Raw genomic sequence first — 5,628 nt, forward strand, 5'->3', positions numbered from 1 at the left:
CCCTGAGGATTGCCACTATCAGGCGCACAAGTGACCATCCACAGACATGGGGTTCACCTATCACCCGTCATCTACTGATGTATTGTGATGTGTCCCCACAAACCATTTAGCTGGCCTGTGGACCCTGCCACTTGAGCAGGTGAAGTCCTGTCAGCTGCCTGCTAAAGCGAGCCATGGCCTGGAACTTCATCCTGCTTGTCTTTTAGCCTCCAGGATGATATGGTCCTGTGGTTTACTGGAAGTAGTGTGCCCACAGGGAGGGAAAGTGGCCTATGTGTTTCCCTTGGGCCTTCCTCCACCCTTCCTCCTGCCTCCTGGCTCTCACTCCCCACCTCAGCCACAGGAGCAAGTGCAGGTGGCCCAAGGCCAGCATCCCAGATCTCATCCTGTTGTGCAGGTGGGGGGACCAGCCACCTGGCCATCCTCTGCTGGATTAGAGGGAGTCAAATTAACACAACAGCAAGACTTGATGAGAATGGGCTCCTGGCAGAGGCTGTAGCAGAGGTGAGCCTGAGCCCACACGGAGATGCTTCTCCCAGAGCCTTAGGCCACTCACCCTTCCTTCTTAATCTCCCTCCCAATTGTCCAATTTCTTGGAGTAGCTGTCCCAGAGCCGGTTTCCATAGTGTTTTCTAAAGTGGGTTGTAGAAGCACAGTGTGGAGGGCGGGGCAAGCGCGTGCTGAGTAAGCTGCAGTCCCAGTTTGGGAGCCCCGATGACCAGGGGCAGCAGGGGGCGGGGGGGGGGGGCTGTAGAAGTGACAAGCACGCATCACCACTGAGGAGTACTACCGGCGGGAGCTTCAGTGGCACGTGGAGAAGTGGATCGATGGGCAACTGGAGGAGCTGTACCACGGCAGGAAGGCAGGTATGCTGATGAGATCAACACTAATGAGCTCCTGCAGCTGGAAAAGGAAGAGGAGCGAAGCCAGAAGATCCAGGGCCTCCTGTTGTCATTAAAACCCCACAGAGGACTTCTCCAGGAGCTACTGGCCAAGCTGCCGGACCTCCACAAGCAGCCAGGCCTCCGCCAGCCCAGCCCCTCTGACAGTGGCAGCCTGAGCCCCCCACAGGGCTGCTGTGGCCTGTGACCCTGGGCTCTCCCCAGCCCCTGGCCTATGTATGTGTTGTATTTAATGGTCTATAACAGTGGAAAAATAAGTAAATAAAGTGGGTTCTAGCTGGCTGTAGATAATAATGTCTCACTTTTTGGACTGGTTGGGTTATAATTTTAAATGTCACCCTGAAAAGGTTTTGGACCCAGATGACATAAAACTTAGTATACATACCTCTGGTTTTATTTGAGGTATATTCTAGCTTTATCAGTGTACTGTTTATGTGCCTAAGATTCATGCTTAGACATGCAGAAAAGATCATCCACACACATGACCACTGTGTGTCTTGTAGAACCACTACTTCCAGGTCATTAGGAATTCACAGCGACTCAGTTCAAGTGGCCCTGACAGTGACTCTGTCGCCTTGTGTAATTGATGGAACTTAATAACTGGAATCACTGACTTCTGAATGAAGAACTTTCTAGAATTCCAGCATCACATTCCACTCCTTTCCTGAAGGCTCACAATCCCTGTCCCCATCCCTGCCTTTCTGTGCCTCAGAATCCCCTTGAACACTAAATGTTCAGAGGCAGGTGCTCTTTGCTAAGCACGCTGTGTGTGAATTCACTTTACAGCCACCTTCTGACTCTCCAGGGTCACATGGCTAGGGATGGGACAGCCAGGGGCCATGCCAAGGACTTACAAGAAGACAGCTTATCAGCCAGAGTTGGTTTGCTGATTGCAGACTGTCGGTCAGCTTCAGTATGTGGGCTCGGTGGTATTGCTTTTGTGGTTTTTAGATTCCTCTGTCTGTAGGTCAGTATCAAGAGGAAGTGAAGTGGCTGTTATGTGAGGTGCCCCTGTGGGTCTGAGAGTTGATCCTTTGACCTGACTTGCCTTCTAATTTGGTTATTTCAAAGAGCCTCAGAAGGCAAGTCATAAAATTTGACACCACCTAAAATGCTTTCAACGAACAGTGACAACATTGAATAGCATTTCTGTCACACGATTACTTGGCAACTATGCTGCAGTGAATGTGCCATCAACCTTGGAATTAAGCTGCCCATCTTGCGAGCTCAGAGGCCTGGGGGTGCGGAGGCCCAGGCCCGCAGAGTTGCTATCTGAGGGTTCAGCAACTGCCCTTTCAGAGAGGCAATGAGAGAGGCTGACTGGCCTCTTGTCTCAAAACCCTGGGAGGTGCCACTCCACGCTGCTGAGAGTTCAAAGACAGAGGTGCCCATTCCCTAGAAAAGTTCAGTGGCAGATGAGATGTGGTAGTGGTCTTTGAGAACTTACTGTTTCTCAGACAGTTATACCAAGCATTATACCTATTTTCATTATTACCTCATAGCTGAATAAGGAATAAGCTACTATCATCATTACTTCACAAGTGAGGAAAATAAAGCCCAGAAAGTTCAAGTTGCCTGTGACGAAGTGTCCAGACTTGCTTGAAGTGTCTGTGTTGTGCTCACACCTACCACAGACTCTAGCCCACAGGTGCAGAGTGCACATACGTGGGTCCCTGGACCAAATGAGCTCCACCTAGGGTGCCATCCCCAGAGTGGGCAGAGGTAGCCTGTGGTGATGTCAACATCTGGGCCGACAGTGTCATGACTACGGGTTCTTAGGGCCCCACTTTGGTTGGTGTCTTGGTCCATGGTGACTGGTAACAGTTGGCCACAGACAGGCCTTCTACAGACAAGCATTCTTTCTCAGTTCCGGAGGCTGGGAGTCCAAGAGCAAGGGGCCAGCCACGCAGACTTGGTGTCTGGTAGAGGGAAGCTTTCTGCTTCATGGACAGCTATCTTGTTTCCTGTCCTCACGTGGTGGACAGGATAAGGAGCTTTCTCAGGCCTCTTTTGTAAGGGCACTAATCTCATTCCTGAAACCTCCACTCTCCTGACCAAGTCACCTTCCAGTGCCCCACCCCTAATCCCTCACCTTGGAGGTTAGATTTCAACATAAGAATGGAGGGGCCCAAATACTCAGCCCCCAGCAGCCCCCTCATGCCCCCTCCCCCACTGCAGTAAGGAGGACGCCCACACACTGCTTTTCAAATGCTTAAAAAAGTCAGCACTTGATTCAACCCAAAACGATAAAAGAATGTGTCTGGCATAATCTTGTCCCTGTATTTCTCTCTCTCTCTCTCTCTCTCTCTCTCTCTCTCTCTCTCTCTCTCTCTCTCTCTGTCTCTTTCACTCTGATGTGAGTGTGTGTGTGTGTGTGTGTGTGTGTGTGTGTGGTACTTGAACCCATGGCTTTCACACTGAACTATGCACCCAGCCCTTTTATTTATTTTTTGAGACAGGTTCTCACCAAGTTGCCCATCAAACTTATCATTTTTCCTCCCTCAGCCTTCCAGGGTGCACCACTGGGAGTGTGCACCACTACGACCAGTTAACCCCTTTTGAATGTACCTGCACCATCAGCTCCAGTAACTTAAATGTGTTCTAGGTTTCTTAGGCTCACAGAGATATGCCAGTGTGCTATGGTGAAAGAGTGGGTACAAGTCTGAGGCTCATGACCAGGCACTTGGTCCTCATTATTACAACGCCATAAAGCAAAATGAAGGCCTACATGAGCAACATGGGTGATATAACTCTGGGGTCCTATATCCATGGGCTCCCCCACCTCCCTCCCTGCCTGCTTACTGTCCCTGTCCCCTGTTCAAAACAAAGCAGGCAGATACAATAGCAGCATCATTCTTGAGAGTTCTCATTTCCTGTTACCTGTTTTGCATGTTGCTGGAATAGGATCTCATAGGCTCTGAGCAAAATATACAGTGCACTCACACCATGCTGCCAACATTCTGTGTCAAACCTTGCTCCCAGCATCCTGTGTCACAGCTAAGTCTCTGGATTGCACAGGTCAAAGGAAGGGAGGTTCAAAACTAAGGGACTTAATGGACAAAATCAGAGCCCACGAACTGATTTTGACTGTTCAACTCACAAAATAAACTCAACTTACAGATGGTCAGCTTTTTTCGAAACTTTCTAGCCCTCAGAATTCTCCGAATTTTTTTAAAAAAACAAGGTCTTGGGCTAGTGAGAACTCAGCAGACTAAGCACCTGGTTAGGCAAGTGCAGGGACTGGGGTCTGATTCCCAGCACCACATGCCGCACTAGCCCAGTCCCAAGGCACACTAAGCCTGCCACCAAGACTGGGCATGGTGGTGCACACCTGTAATCCCAGTGCTGGAGATGCTGAAAACAGGAGGATCACTATGAGTCTGAGCTGTATAGTGAGATCCTGTACCAAACACACACACACACACACACACACACACACACACACACACACACCCCACAGGGTTTACTGTGCAGTTCAGGATGGCCTTGAGCTCACTGGGTAGCCCAGGCTGGCCTCAAATTCAAAGTGATCTTCCTACTTCTACCTCCTGAGTGCTGGGATGACACGAGCATGCTGCCACCCTCAATCACACGTGGCATTTCCATAGCGAGTTTGTGCTCAACAGCAGAGGGAGTTGTCCAGGTGTTGAAACTCTTAATTTTTCCTTAGAAGTAAAGATAATTTCAGCAATTGGACATAGAATTTTAATAGATGCATGTCAAAGGAACTCACAGGATGGCACACACATCTAGAGATTAAATTTAATTTGACTCAAATTGTTCAACTATGTTGGAAAATTCTCCATGTACTGAGATGGAGTAAAAGGAAAGGAATCTTCACCTGAGTTAGATGGGAAAGCGAGGGCTGGCCAAATAGCTCAATGGATTAAAGCACCTGCAAGCAGGCACAGGGGCTGAGGGTTCGATACCCAGGACTGCCACGCCAGTCCTGCCCCTGAGGCAATTAATACTGGGTGTGGCAGCACATGCTTGTAATCCTAGCACTTGGGAGGCTGTAAACAGGAGAATCACTATGAGTCTGATCTAGGAGTCAGACCCTGAATGCCCTGTAGAGACCCTTTCCTAAAATACACACACACACACACACACACACACACACACACACACACACACAAAGGAGGAAGAGAATTTCACAGTATTTGAACATCTCATTATCTCATTCTAAAAAATAAACTCTTCTGGATGGAGTGTGCCCCTCCCACCGGTGTATGTTGAAGTCCTACCCTGCAAGATGTGACTGCATTTGGGCACCGGTTCTCTCCAGAAGTGATTAAGGTTAAATGCAGTCATGAGGTTGGAATGCTAATCTAATGTGACAGTGCCCTTGTGAGGGAAAGTGTCAGCTGGCTCTGGTGGCTCTGGCCCATAACCCCAGCACTCCGGGAGGCTGAGGCCAGTTTGGGGGATTCAGTGAGACCTTGTCTGTAATTAAAAATAAAAATAAGGTCTGAGATGTAGCTCAGTACCAAGATGCTGGGTCACAGGAACACACAGAAGAAAGATTGCCTGAGGACACAGCAAGAAGCTGGCCACCTTCAAACCAGAGAGGGAGAGGGAGACAGAGAGCAAGAGGGACAGGGAGAGGGAGAGGGAGAAGGAGAGGGAGAGGGTAGGGAGGAAGGGAGGAGAGGGGAGAGGGGAGGGGAGGAGAAGAGGAAGAAGAAGAAGAAGAAGAAGAAGAAGAAGAAGAAGAAGAAGAAGAAGA

At 49.4% G+C, this 5,628-nt stretch overlaps 1 pseudogene; it reads left to right on the forward strand.

The window, feature by feature from the left end:
* The window catches only part of LOC105744098, a 1,856-nt pseudogene extending 718 nt beyond the window's left edge, over window positions 1-1,138 (forward strand).
* Window positions 1,139-5,628: the final 4,490 nt, after the last annotated feature.

The sequence above is a fragment of the Octodon degus genome, unplaced genomic scaffold (genome assembly GCF_000260255.1).
Source record: "Octodon degus isolate 3935 unplaced genomic scaffold, OctDeg1.0 scaffold00225, whole genome shotgun sequence".
Lineage (NCBI taxonomy): Eukaryota > Metazoa > Chordata > Mammalia > Rodentia > Octodontidae > Octodon > Octodon degus.